We start from the raw sequence: 16,201 nt of genomic DNA, 5'->3' as shown, positions 1-16,201 counted from the left end.
CAAGTTTGGTTTTTCATTTATAATAAAGAATAATTGTTGCTCAATTTATTTGAATGATATATTCTATGCTACTGCACAAATACAATGGACTATATGTCCTTGATCTCAAAATGCCTATATATAACATTAATACTAAAAGGATGAAATCTAACGAGTTAAATCCAACTTACCTTTGGCATTGTCGATTAGGCTACATAAATGAGAAACGCATTTCCAAACTCCATAAAGATGGACTCTTGGACTCTTTTGATTATGAATCATATGAGACATGCAGATCTTGTTTAATTGGAAAGATGACAAAGTCTCCATTCACAGGAAAAGGTGAAAGAACGAATGATCTTTTGGGCCTCATACATACCGGTGTATGTGGACCACTGAACATACCAGCCAGAGGAGGTTTTCAGTACTTTATCACATTCACTGATGATTTCAGTAGATATGGTTATGTGTATTTAATGAAACACAAATCATAGTCCTTTGAAAAGTTCAAGGAATTTAAGAATGAAGTACAAAACCAACTAGGTAAGAATATTAAAACTCTTCGATTAGATCGAGGTGGTGAGTATTTAAGCCTAGAGTTTGATGACCATCTAAAAGAGTGTGGGATTCTATCCCAACTTACTCCTCCTGGAACACCCCAATGGAATGGTGTATCTGAGAAAAGAAATCGAACCCTGTTAGACATGGTCCGATCCATGATGAGTCACTCCGATCTTCCAAACTCCTTTTGGGGACATGCACTATTGACAGCAGCTTACACACTTAACCGTGTTCCATCCAAAAAGGTTGAGAAGACACCATATGAGATATGGAGTGGTAAGAAACCACATATGTCTTACATGAAGGTTTGGGGTTGCGAAGTTTATGTGAAACGAAAAATTTCAACTAAGCTTGAGCCCAAATATGACAAATGCTTAATTGTGGGGTATCCTAAAGAAACAAGAGGGTACTACTTCTACAATCCTTCTGAGGGCAAAGTGTTTGTTGCTCGACCTGGAGTTTTCCTAGAAAAGGATTTTATTTCCAAAGGAATCAGTGGGAGGAAAGTAGAGCTTGAAGAAACTCAAGAATCACAAAGCATTGATACACCTATGGAGGAATTAGAGCAGGAAACACAAGTAGTTGTGGAAGAGAAACCTGCTCAAGTAGAACAAGACCAGCGTAGGACAGGTAGGATACGTCACCTACCTGAGAGATATGGATATCTCATAACTTATCAAGGTGATGTATTACTCATGGATCAAGATGAGCCTGTGACCTACCAAGAGGCCATAACTGGTCCCGAGTCTGAGAAGTGGCTAGAAGCCATGAAATCTGAAATGGATTCCATGTACACAAACTATGTTTGGACCTTGGTAGAGCCTCCTGTAAGAGTTAACCCTATAGGATGCAAGTGGGTCTTCAAAAAGAAGACTGACATGGATGTGAAGGTACATACCTATAAGGCAAGACTGGTTGCAAAAGGATATAAACAAATTCATGGGGTTGACTATGATGAAACCTTTTCACCAGTTGCAATGCTTAAATCTGTTCGGATTTTACTTGCTATCGCTGCATATCATGATTATGAAATATGGCAGATGGATGTCAAAACTGATTTACTTAATGAGAATCTTCTTGAGGATGTGTACATGACACAGCTTGAAGGATTTGACATACCGGAGGAAGCCCAAAAGATATGTAAGTTACGAAGATCAATGTATGGATTGAAGCAAGCTTCTAGAAGATGGAATCTTTGTTTTGATGAAACAGTAAAAAAATATGGATTCATCAAGAACGAAGATGAGCCTTGTGTCTACAAGAAGGTTAGTGGGAGCATGATCGTTTTCCTGGTATTATATGTAGATGACCTATTACTCATTGGAAACGATGTCCCTACCCTGCAACAAGTAAAGTCTTGGTTGGGGAAATGCTTTTCTATGAAGGACCTAGGTGAAGCAACCTATATATTAGGAATAAGAATCTATAGAGATAGATCACAAAAACTACTTGGCCTAAGTTAGAGTACATACATAGACAAAGTGCTGAGACGCTTTAATATGCATGATTCCAAGAAAGGATTCATACTTATGCAACATGGCCAGTGTCTATCAAAAACACAATCCCCTTCAACTAAGGAAGAAAGGGATCGCATGAATAAGATTCCATATGCATCTGCAATAGGATATATCATGTATGTCATGTTATGTACTCGACTAGATGTCTCGTATGCTTTAAGTGCAACGAATAGGTACCAATCTGATCCTGGTGATGCTCATTGGGTAGCTGTCAAGAATATCCTTAAGTATTTGAGAAGGACTAAAGACTCATTCTTGATATATGGAGGTCAGGAAAAGCTGGTTGTATTTGGATACACCGATGCTAGCTTCCAGACAGATAAGGATGACTTTAGATCACAATCTGGTTATGTGTTTTGCTTAAATGGTGGCGCTGTGAGCTGGAAAAGTTCAAAGCAAGATACAGTTGTTGATTCTACAACCGAGGCCGAGTATATTGCTGCCTCAAGTGCAGCAAAGGAAGCTATTTGGATCAAAAAGTTCATTAGTAAACTTGGCATAGTTCCTAGCATTGTGGATCCCATTGGTCTCTATTGTGATAACAATGGTGCTATCGCACAAGCTAAGGAACCTAGATCTCACCAACGATCCAAACACATACTTAGGCGTTATCATCTCATTCAAGAGATAATAGATAGAGGAGATGTGAAAATATGCAGAGTACCTACACTTGACAATATTGCAGACCCACTAAGAAAGCCTCTTGCACAGCAGAAGCATGATGACCATACTAGATCTATGGGTATTAAGGGTATGCCTGATTGGCTCTAGTGCTAGTGGGAGATTGTTGGTGTAAGCCCTAGAGGCCAATACTTTTGGTACTTGTATCGAATTATTTATTAATAATAAAAGGCTTTTTCTTTATTATGTTTGTTTAATAAAGTCCCTAGGATAACTAGTCCGTTTAATGTATCAAGTGTGGCTTGATCATGAGATCACATTAAACATAAGAACACTATTCTTAAAGTATCTGTAGTCGAGCTTTATTGTGAAGTAGGATAACATTAAAGCATTAAGACTATTATGTATATAGAATGATGATCACATCTCATGGATCATGGATAAGGAGTTATCAAGTCTTAAACATAGGTATGAATATTAAGAGTAATATTTATATCGGATTGACCCACTATGAGAATACTATATAGAATGTTATGCAAAGTGTCATAAGTTATTCTCATGGTGATAATGGTGTATACCACCCTTCGACCTGAAACCACTATGGACCATAGATGTAGAGTCGAGTGCTTTATTGCTGATCAAACGTTGTCCGTAATTGGATAACCATAAAGATAGTTTATGGGTACTCCATGAAGCATGTTGAGGGACATGAGTGACCTAGATGGAATTTGCCCATCCTGCGTAACAGGATAAATGTCTATGGGCCCAATATTGAACTGGACAAGGATGACACGCTCTATGCCTTGTGTTCAATATAGACATAAAGGCAAAAGGGTAATTATGCACATAAGTATTATCACAGAAGGATTTTTCAGATCACATGACATTTTCGTGTCTTGGGTAGCAATGATGTGTTGCTAGATACCGCTCACTGTTTATTATGTTAAATACGTGATTTAATATATGGACCACATACACTTAAGTGGGCTTTTTAGCTTGAAGTCCACACAAGTGGTTCTATAAATAGAACCCTTGTGCAGAAGAATTCATTGCGGTTGCATTTTCGTTTTCTCTTTCTTTCTCTCTCTCTCTCTTTCACTCAAAGCGTTCATTCATAGCAGCTAGCATTGAGATTGAAGGAATCCGTTCGTGTGGACTGAGTAGAGGCGTTGTCATCGTTCAACGTTCGTGATCGCTCTGTAGATCTGCATCAAAGGTTTCAATCGTCACAAGAGGTAAATATTCTATCACTGATCATGCCCATTCGTAAGGATCACTAAAGGAGAAAATTTTAATTTCCGCTACGTTTTGGATCGCCAATCTCCTTCACTCTCAACATCTTCTTAGCCATACCATGTCCATTGGAATGAGTACAAAAGGAACCTTCATGGACTTCAATCATCAATAAGTCTGTCTCGTGTCTATCCATGCATCTGAGCAGAACCATATCAAAGTCTCTCTTGTAAAGCACATCCCCATTCAGGTAGAAGTTGTCAGATAATCTCCTTAAAGTCTTCTTATCTTTCAAAGATGCCCCAGGCGGGTAAATCTGACTCTGGAGGAAACATTTGATATCAAAATACCACAGCTTTTCATCTTTGACTTCTTCAACAGCAAACACATGAGTTGGCTATCAAGACGCATCACAGTCAACTTGGGAACTTCATTCCAAAAGTTCACCACTATCATGGAAGCCAACGTTGCAAGAGCATCTTCCATCCGGTTTTCATCTCTAGGGATAAGATGAAACTCAATCTTTGTAAAGAAAGCTGAAATCCTCCTCGCATAATCTCTATATGGTATCAAACCAGGTTGATTTGTCTCCCATTCACCTTTGATCTGATACACAACCAAAGATGATGGTTCTGGCCCTTCATCAAGCAATGGTTCATCACAATCTTTCATATTCAGGTATAAGATCTCTTCATCAGGGAAATCATACTGCACTGACTGGTAATCTTCAATAGGTTGGTGAGCCAAGTGGTCAGCCAAGACACTACCCTTAATAGATTTTTGAGATCGGTATTCAATATTATACTCAAATAACAAAATCTACCAACAAGCAATTCTCCCAGTTAAAGCAGGCTTCTAAAAAATGTACTTGATTGGGTCCATTTTAGATACCAACAAAGTAGTATAATTCAACATATACTGGCGTAGACGCTTAGCAGCCCAAGCCAATGCGCAACAAGTCTTTTTCAAGCATAGAATACCGAGTCTCGCAGTCGGTGAATTTCTTACTAAGGTAGTAAATTGCATATTCTTTCTTTCCAGATTCATCTTGCTGACCAAGAACACATCCCATACTCTTATCAAGCACAATCAAATACATGATCAATGATCTTCCTTCAACAGGCGGAGACAGAATCGTAGGTTCAAGCAGATATTCTTTGATACTATAAAAAAAAATTGGAAATCTTTGGTCCAATCACAAGACTGATCTTTTCGAAGAAGCTTGAATATGGGTGCACATGTGGCAATCATATGCGATATAAATCTTGATATATAATTCAAGCGGACGAGAAAACCTCTGACTTGCTTCTCTTGGAACCTAATGAACAACAAACACTGACTGTTCCCTTAAACTCCAGTTACCGTCTCCGTCGTGCCGGAGGCCCCCTCGGCGGCGGAGACATCCAAGAATGGAAATTCGCACGTCAATCTCTCCCTCTCAACATCCTCTACACGAATCCATACATGAATTCTTCCCAATCGACTCCTTATGTTAAACCAAAACATTCCTCTCAAGAACCCTAAACCCCAAATCAACAATTAAACTCTCAAAAAGATGAATCCAAGCCCCTAATCTTAGGGCTTTGGTTTTTCCAACCTCCAACTATGCGATCATAAATCGAAAATAAGGCAAAACGGTTAATAGTATGCTCACCTGTCGGAGAAGAGGAGCTTACAGATTCGAAGACGAAATGAGTCGAAGATGATGATACAAGCTGAGAAAATCTTCAATTCGTAAGTGATTCAAATCTTTCAGACTTTCTGGTTTCGGCCTTCTTCTTCTTCTCGCCTTCTTACAATCTTCCGCGTTGTCTTGTCCTTGAATCTCCTTCAGGTTGATGAAAATGAGAGTGATGGAGAGTGCGCGAGGTATCAGCTCATGCGCGTTGAAGCTTTAATGGCCATAATATTGAGCTTTTAGTAGAGGGTGAGAAGAAGAGAAAATCGCAGAGAAAAGAAGGAAGAGCGAGCCAATGAGCAAAAACCCAACTGTGATTGAAGACTGATAGGTATTTATAGATTCGAATTTTCACCCAAAAACAGTTAGAGATGCAACTCAAATCTGACTGAAATTCACTAAGTTGTTAGAAATGCAACCATTCTGTTAAAGGTGAAATTTGGTTAGTTCTGTTAGTAAATTTCGGTTGGAGGTTAGTTAAGCTTGCGATTTTTTTTAGGTTTTTCTTGATTTAGTTAAGATTCTGCAAGACTAATGAAAAGTCTCATTGTGCATTCTCTTGGATGACAGTTAACTATGACCAAGTATTGTTTTGGATAGTGATTTTATTTGCTATTTGATTATGGAATGCCCCTGCTGAAAAGTTGTTGGAACATGATATGTTATAGTAGCCTTCAATTTAATTAGCTGGGCTTCCCATAGTCCTTACTAAATTAGTTCAGAGTTACACAAAGAAAATCGTGCTGCCTAACTCTCTAGTTGTCAATACTGATACTCTGTCATCTTTATTTGCTATTACAGGTTACCATGGGACTGCATCTTGATGTAATTAACTAGATACCATGCTTATGCTGCCAGGTGTGTGATGGACCTTTCCTTGTTTGGTCAAATTATGAAGTAATTAACTGGATACCATGCTTATGCTGCCATGCTGATGTTCTTCTTCTTTTGCTGCTTCTATTATGCATTTCGAAGGAGATGGAGCTTGGCTTTGTTATAGGATGGAACGCTGCTCCAATTGAATGCGGATGTAGCATTAAGTCACCAAGATCTCGACTGTAGGATACGCTTTTACTTTGACCGCAATCCAAAGCACCAAGTTAACGTCATTAGTGTAGGATACACTTTGATTTTAAAATTGTGATGCATTACCATGGAATTGTATGAAAGATCCTAATTGTAACTTTGAGATTGGTTGGCATTTTGCTTTTTTTTTTCTTTCTATTTTGATTAAAGACAAGTATTGTAGTGTTATGTGAATATAAACGCAAAGTGAAAACTATACTTTTATCAATGCAATTTATGATTCAAAATTTGATCAAAATTCACTTCTCTTGCCATGGAAAATATATGAGATTCTTTTATGAATGCTACACTATAAGAAATGAATATCATGGTTTTATTGTCAATGCCTTAATCTCACTAGCTTAGGTACTTATTCATGACCAAAACTTAGTTAAATGAATCATGGCCTAAAACAATCTTATGCTAATTGGTAATGGAGATTAGAATGCTACACCTTAAGCTTAAGGTGTTCATATTTTGATTGTTGACTTTGTTTAATCGGTTGACCAAAAAGTCAATTGTTGACCAAAAGTCAACGTATGCAAAAATGCAATTTCCTTTGCAATTTTTTTATGGAATGTGTATCAATAATGTAATCAATGAATGGAACACATGTTCAGTCAGATGTCCTAATGAAACACATGAAACAAAATGAAATCAAATGATCCTTTTTTTCACCATGAAACAAATGGCTTAGATGCATTCTAATACCAATTTGAATAAGATGAATGAGGTGGAAAACAAAGGGCCAATGGAATCCCTTAACTAAAATGGGCATTGAAATTGAATCAATGGGACTAGAAATGAATGAATCTTGACACACAATGTAAATAATGAGATATAGATGTAAATTAAACTTAGATCAAATGGATCATGAGACCATGAAATCAATGGGACACAAATGCAAATACGCCTTGAATTAATCATACAACACAATGAATTAGACTTTAGCTAGGTCAGAATCATAATGCCAAGCCATAAACATGAACCTCAAGCCAAGTGATTTACAAACCTCCCAGATCCAAAGCTAGGGTTTAGAGGAATGCTAAATTCAGAGGTCAGCCTACATGGCATTCATGTATCAACTATCCTTGACCAAGGTCCCAATGAGGTATACTCTCTAAATAAGCCCTTTTGAATCAAACTAGAACTCTACAAACAAGTTCTCCAATGCATGATCTCTCATTAGGGGTTTGGTGGCCAAGACAAGGCCTAGAGAGATTCCATGGGGTCCATCATCATATCATTAAGAGTTAGGGTTTTGAAGACTCCTGAAGATCACTCAGACGACATCTTATTGAATTCATACCATCAAGTAATTAGGGTTTCACATCCCCTATGATTTGATTAAAGTCAAAGCCACATTTTTGAAATGATTCCTTATACAAACCCTAGCTGCATCAGCCAAGACTTTTGAGTCTATGGTGATCCACTAGTGAAGTGGATGATGCATATGAATGAATTATTAATGTAAGTAACTGGTCTCCAAGTCAAGTGGTTGGATGGAATTATGAAAGAGTGGAGGGAAAATTTTGGGATACAACAATGACGTGTTACGTTTGATCAAGAGAAGAAAATTTAACATTGTGGAGCAGCTGCTTTAAACACCATAAAAAATTTCAGTGCTCTCTCTATTGATGAATTCTGAGGTATATAGGAAAGCATTGCAGAGAGTGTTGGAATAAGCTTACGTGGAACATGATGTTACTGTGGATCAGTTTGACCATATTATTGCTAATATTACTTCTTGTAATAATCTGAGCTTTTATAATGAAGAACATCCCGAGGAAGGTAGGAATCACAACATGACACTTCACATTTCAATGAACTGCAAATAGGACACTTTGTCCAATGTGTTGGTTGACACTGGCTCATCGTTGTATGTGTTGCAGAAGTCAACTCTAGCAAGAATTTCTCATCAGGGCGCCCCGATGAGGTACAACGGCGTGGCTGTTAAAGCGTTTAATGATTCTCGAAAAGTTGTCATTGGAGAAGTGGACCTTCCGGTAAAGATAGGTCCGAGTGATTTTCAAATTACTTTTTCAAGTAATGGACATTCACCCGACCTATAGTTGTTTGTTGGGAAGGCCTTGGATCCATAAAGCTGGCGTTGTGACATCTACTCTGCACGAGAAGTTAAAATTTGTGAAGAACGGAAAGCTTGTCGCTGTTGGTGGTGAAAAAGCATTATTGGTAAGCCATTTGTCATCCTTTACTTATGTAGATGCTGAAGAGGAAGTTGGAACGATGTTCCAAGCTTTGTCTATTGTTGATGAACTGAAGAAGACTGGGGCACCCATGTCTTCTATGAAGGATGTCAAAGAGGTTGTACAGGCTGGTAGCACCGACAGATGGGGCCATGTTGTGGAAGTCATTGAGAATAAGACATAGCAGGGCTTGGATTTCAACAAGGGTCATTCAACGCCAATTTCAAGACTATACAACTAGTTTTCTGCAGTGGAGGGTTCATTCACAAGGATGATCAACACTCAACTTCCATTATTGAAGACAGTGATGAAGATAAAGTTTGTGACAACTTTGTAACACACGACCAGACTTGCAACAATTGGGTCGTTGTTGATATTCCTGTTGTTATGCACCGTTCGAAGTAATTTGTTTTTATTATTTTAATAAAAAATTCTTCTCCTATGCCTAAGGGAGAAGTGAAACATTGTTGGGCATTTTCCTTATTATCATCAATAAAATCCAATTTTATTCACCCACATGTAGGATGTTTGTTTTTACTTTTTTCTTTTTCTGAAAATGGCAATCACAAAAAAACATAAATAAATAATAATCTTTCCATCTGCATAATATTTGTTCGTACTCCACTTCTCTAAAATCTAAATATCAAATCATTATGCAGGTTGGTTCTCAAACCCATTGAATATAATGATCCTACTCCCTCTCTAAATTTTGATTTCCTTGTGTTTGAAGCCAAGGAAGAAAATGATGATGGAGTATCTGATGAGTTATCTCATTTGCTTGAGCACGAGGAAAAAGCCATTCAACCGTTTGAAGAGTAGATTGAATTAGTCAACTTGGGTTCCTATGATGATGTGAAGGAAGTCAAGATTGGGTCTCAACTGTGTCCAGGAACTAAGAAGGGGTTGATTGATCTTCTTCGAGAGTATTTTTATGTGTTTTCCTGGTCCTATCAAGATATGCCTGGTTTGGATTCTGCGATTGTGGAGCATAGATTGCCTTTGAAGCCAGAATGCTCGTCGATCAAGCAAAAGTTGAGAAGAACTCATCCTGATATGGCAGTGAAGATTAAGGAGGAGGTGCAGAAGCAGATTGATGTTGGTTTCCTTGTTACCTCCGAGTATCCACAATGGGTGGCCAATATTGTGCCTATTCCTAAGAAAGACGGAAAAGTTCGTATGTGTGTTGATTATAAAGATTTGAATAAAGTCAGTCAGAAAGATGATTTTCCTCTAACACACATTGATATGTTGGTAGACAATACAACTAAATTCAAAGTCATTTCGTTTATGGATGGATTTTCTGGTTATAATCAAATCAAGATGGCACCCGAAGATATGGAGAAGACCACATTCATTACACCCCGGGGAACATTCTGTTATAGAGTGATTCCTTTAGGATTAAAAAATGCTGGTGCAACGTACCATAGAGCTATGCCCACTCTTTTTCATGATATGATGCAAAAAGAGATTGAGGTCTATATTGATGATATGATTGCTAAATCTAGTGATGAAGAAGAATATGTTGAGCATTTGTTGAAGTTATGCCAGTGTTTGAGGAAGTATAAACTCCGCTTGAATCCCAATAAATGTACTTTGGTGTTCGTTCTGGTAAGTTGTTGGGCTTTATTATCAGCGAGAAGGGTATTGAAGTTGATCCTACCAAGGTCAAAGTTATACAAGAGATACCTGCGCCCAAAACTGAGAAGCAAGTCATAGATTTTCTTGGCCACTTGAACTAAATCTCAAGATTTATATCGCATATGACTGCCACATGTGCGCCTATATTCAAGCTCCTTCAGAAAGATCAGTCTTGTGATTGGATCGAAGATTGCCAAAAAGCTTTTGACAGTATCAAAGAATATTTGCTTGAGCCTCTAATTTTGTCTCCGCCTGTTGAAGGAAGACCTTTGATCATGTATTTGACTGTGCTTGAAGAATGTATGGGTTGTGTGCTTGGTCAGCAAGATGAATATGGGAAGAAAGAATATGCAATTTACTACCTCAGTAATAAGTTCACCGATTGTAAGACTCGGTATTCCATGCTTGAGAAGACATTTGTGCATTGGCTTGGGTTGCTAAGCGTTTGCGCTAGTATATGTTGAATCATACTACTTGGTTGATATCCAAAATGGATCCGATCAAGTACATCTTTGAGAAGCCTGCTTTAACTAGAAGGATTGCCTATTGGCAAATGTTGTTATCCGAGTATGAAATTGAGTACTGATCTCAAAAGGTTATTAAAGGTAGTGTCTCGGCTGACCATTTGGCTCACCAACCCATTGAAGATTACCAGTCAGTCCAGTATAATTTTCCTGACTAAGAGATTTTGTACTTGAAGATGAAAGATTATGATGAACCATTGCTTGAAGAAGGGCCAGAGCCCGGTTCCCGTTGGGGCATGGTATTTGACGGAGCTGTTAATTTTTATGGTAATGGCATTGGGGCAGTGATTATTACTCCTCAAAGAACTCATTTTCCATTTACAGCTAGATCGACCTTCAAGTGTACGAACAATATGGTTGAGTATGAAGCTTGTATTATGGGGCTTGAAGAAACCATTGATCTTAGAATTAAATATCTTGACGTCTATGGAGATTCAACTTTGGTTGTGAATCAAATCAAAGGTGAGTGGGAGACGAATCAACCCAGTTTAATACCATATAGATATTATGAGAGGACGATATCAACTTTCTTTACAAAGGTTGAGTTTCATCATATCCCTCGAGATGAAAATCGGATGGCAGATGCTCTTGCAATGCTGGCTTCAATGATTGTGGTGAAGTTTTGGAATGAATTTTCCAATTTGACTATGATATGTCTTGATATGACAACTCATGTGATTGTTGTTGAAGAGATCAAAGATGAAAAACCATGGTATTTTGATATCAAATGTTTCCTCCAAAGTCAGATTTACCCGTCTAGGGCATCTTTGAAAGATAAGAAGACTTTGAGAAGATTAGTTGGTAACTTCTACCTGAATGGTGAGGTGCTTTACAAGAGAAACTTCGATATGATTATGCTCAGATGCGTGGATAGACACGAAGAAGGTCTGTTGATGACTGAAGTCCATGAAGGTTCCTTTGGCACTCATTCCAATGGACATGCTATGGCAAAGAAGATGTTGAGAGCAGATTACTATTGGCTGACAATGGAATCTGATTGTTGCAAGTTTGTAAAGAAATTCCACAAGTGTCAAATATACGCATATAAGATTCATGTTCCTCTGACATAGTTGAATGTCATTTCCTCTCCATGGCCCTTCTCCATGTAGGGAATTGATATGATTGGCATGATTGAGCCCAAAGCATCAAACGGACATCATTTCATTTTTGTGGCTATTGATTACTTCACAAAGTGGGTTGAAGCGGCATCATATGCAAATGTGACCAAGCAAGTTGTTGTAAGGTTTATCAAGAATCAAAGTATATGCCGTTATGGTGTGCCAAGTAAGATCATTATTGATAATGGATCGGACTTGAATAATAATATGGTGGGGGCACTTTTCAAAGACTTCAAGATTGCACATTATAATTCTTCTCCCTACATGTCCAAGATGAATGGGGTTGTTGAAGCTGCGAACAAGAATATTAAGAAGATCATCCAGAAGATGGTTGTGACGTATAAAGATTGGCATGAGATGCTCCCAGTTGCTATGAATAGTTACCGTACATCTATCCGTACTTCAATAGGGGAAACCCCTTTCCCCCTTGTTTATGGCATGGAAGTTATGCTCCCCGTAGAGGTTGAGATCCCATCATTGAGTGTCTTGATAGAAGGTAAGTTGATAGAAGCAGAATGATGTTAGACTAGATATGACCAGCTGAACTTAATTGAAGAGAAAAGGTTGATTGCCATGTGTCATGGCCAGTTATATCAACAAAGGCTGAAGAAAGCTTTTGATAAGAAGGTCAAGCCTCGTGTGTTCAGAGAATGTGACCTCGTGCTTAAGAAGATTCTATCTTTCAAACCTGATGCTAGAGGAAAATGGACTCCTAATTATGAAGGCCCATGTGTTGTTAAGAGAGCCTTTTTAAGAGATGCTTTGATTATTACAACTATGGATGGTGAAGAGTTCACGTGTCCTGTGAACACCGTTGCAGTCAAGAAATACTTCGCCCGAAAAGAAAAGAACATCTCACTAAGTTGAAAACCCGAAAGGGCGGCTTAGGCAAAAATGAGCGTCTCGATGGATTGAAAACCCGAAAAGGCGATCCAGGCAAAAGTTAGAGACATAAAATAAAAAATTTATCCTGGTAGATTGAGTACCCCACCTTGGGGCAATCTAGGAAAAAATTAGGGATTATGACAAGTAATTGCATTCGGCCGGTCCTGACCATTGAAGCAGTTTTGAGCAGTCATTTAGTTCTGATTCATCATGCTCAATCAAAGACAAACACAATGGATTTTGAAGTTGGTAGGGAGAGTAGTGGTCATTGTATTCAATGTAGACCTTTTCTATGTAAATTACCATTTTCAAACTTTTTAAAGATCCGTGGAGTCCCACCATTTGCGGACTACCATTCTATTAAATAAAGTTGGGCTTTTATTCAATCATTTTATAGTCTTATTTGTTTCTATTTTAAAATTGAATTTTATGATGATAATTTTGGAATAAATAAATCAATGAACAATCCTTTTTCTTAAAATAATAAGGCATTTAATTTAAGAATAATTGATTTCAAAAGGAATGTCAATAACAATCTCATGTACGGTTAGCCTGGATATGTGAAGCATTGTTTTTTTCGAGCAGTGGTTTGATAGCTTTGCCTCCACAGCAGTTCTCCGTTCATCCTCAGCATGGTTGATAAGTTTCTCCCCGAGCAATTTATCATCCCCAGTAGAGTTGGTGGGTCTTTCCTCAGTTGAGTTGATAATTTGTTCCCTTTACAGTCCATATTTCCCCAATAGAGTCACCACTTAATTTTTGTAGCGGTAAATTCATGACCATCGAGCTATTGATTAACTTGACGTTAATGAAACCAGAGTCGCCACCCCGATTTTATTATTTCTAAAAGAAAATGGCAAAAGTACGAACAAAACCCAAGGATAAGAAGTTTTTAAATCAAAACTAATAAAATGCAAGAGATTACAAGTAAGGGGGTTGGTTACACAGAGGGAAGGTGTTAACACCCAAAGTGTCCTACGTACTCCTAGGGAGCCCTTTTTTGTGTGCATATGTTTTTGGTCTAAATGATGTTTGATAAAAATATAGAGTGGGGAGATGAGAAAAGAATTCATTGATTATATTTTTGTGTTTGACAAGATCTTCGGTCTTATGCATACGTACCAACATAAAAATGAGGGATCAAAACCCCGTAGTTCGTGGTAAAAATTTTAAAGAAGTTGGTGAATTGATTTTAACAAACGTTTAAATGAAAAGGAACAAAATGCCAAATATTTGAATGGGGATGTTAGTTCTTTTTTGTGTTTTTGAAATTAAAGTCAATATGGTTAAGTTCATTCACAAGTTTGATTTAAGAAATTTTTTTAAAAAGTTCAATGGCATAAGGCCAAAGATTCTAATCATTAAAACATGTCTAAGTTGAAAACACAAACAAAGAAGGTTTTTGAAAAGAGGGAGAAATTTTGAAATTAAAGAAGTGGGAGGAGATGAGGAGACTATCCTAGACAGAAATTAAAAGTTAAGAGTTGAAAAGATCTGACCAATGGGATGCAATCCAACAAACAAGAATGTCATATAGAAACCCACTTCCCTTTGGACTTTAGCAAGCAACAAGCATAAGCAATCCTGGAAATTATATGATAACCAAGGCATCAAATAAAGATAGCCATAATATCCAAGCAAGCACTCCAATAGCTAGCATTCTTCAAATGCATCAGATGAAATATTCCTTTGACAAACTCACAGAAACAATCATCAAACATAAACAATAATATCAGCATAACAATTAATAACAAAGACAAAGTGACAGATGAACATAGTGGCACTTCAGACTTACATGAGATGAAAGGCACTGTCAAAGATAGCTCAGTCTCAAGTAGTGGCATTGGCCAAGTCCTTTAGCATAGGGAATATTTCCTAGTTTTAAGTCCAAAAGTTCAGATCAAGTCCCACAGTCCACCAAGATGTTTTTTAGAGATTTTGTTGTTATTAGATGTTTCAAGGTCCTAAGACCATAAACAAAAACAAATACAAGCAAGCAAATATATACAATCACAAGATATGGCTCGAATGAGCAAAGTGAAAATGACTAAAACATAAACAAGTTGCATGGAATGTAAATGGCAATGAATGATAAAGATACTGAAATTTAAATTGCATTAAGTAAATGACTTGAAGATAAAGCAATATTATTAAAAGTTAATTAATGGTTAGTCAAATGTTAGTGAAGAGTTTTAATTAATTAAGTCATTCTTTGGAGAACACTCAACCATTCATTCACAAGTATGAATCCATGAACCAAGATATCATCCATGAGTGATACGTCTCATGACTGTATATAAAATATAATCGATCGGATGCTTGACTACAAGTGCACAGTCTAGTCGTTTAGTTTTAAAAGATATCGAATCCATAGGGACCGATGGTCAAACTAATGCTATCGATGTTACTATGTTTAGCTAAGGCGATGATTTTTAGAGGTTTGGTTGAACAAAAATTAAATCTAAAGGAAATTAAGTTTTTAAGAGAATATTAATGGAGGGATATCAGTATGCAACACATTAATCGTCAGGGTTTCGATAACTCACCAGTGTATATTTTAATTACCAAATACCTTTCAGTAGAAAATATTCATTTAAAAGGCTTTATCTCACACTCTCGTGATTGTTGACTCGGACTATACTTTTAAGTCAGAATGTACGCTCTTGCTGTCCCATTTGAAATTAAAAATACTTTTTGAAAATAGATAAGTTCTAATTGCTTTTAAAGTGCTCTCGCTTTTTTTAAAATCAATGCCTAGGTTTTACTATTCAGTTCGACCCTCACGCTCTCACGATTGTTGGTTCTAACCTTAGTTAATTTCCCACTCTCGTGGCAAAACCGTATTAAATAGATTCTCACTCTCGTGACAAAGTTAATTAAATTCAAATTAAAAACCACAACCAGAAATATTATTTGAGAAAAGAAGTTTACACTGATTATCATTAAATCCCGTCTAATTAAATTGTTTACATACCGATACCGGTAGTTTAGCCGGACATGTTAAATAATGTAAACACAGATGAACAGAAACAAATTGACAATAAACCAAACATGATTATTTAATAATAAAGAAATAATAATAATAATAATTGAATAAAAACCTAGAACTTTGATTAATCGAATATGCCGAATCTTGAAGTACTTGAGCAGTCCTCCACAGGTCGGTAGGATTCTG

Source organism: Lathyrus oleraceus, chromosome 3 (assembly GCF_024323335.1).
Source record: "Lathyrus oleraceus cultivar Zhongwan6 chromosome 3, CAAS_Psat_ZW6_1.0, whole genome shotgun sequence".
Classification (NCBI taxonomy): Eukaryota; Viridiplantae; Streptophyta; class Magnoliopsida; order Fabales; family Fabaceae; genus Lathyrus; species Lathyrus oleraceus.
Note: the sequence above shows the minus strand (reverse complement) of the source record.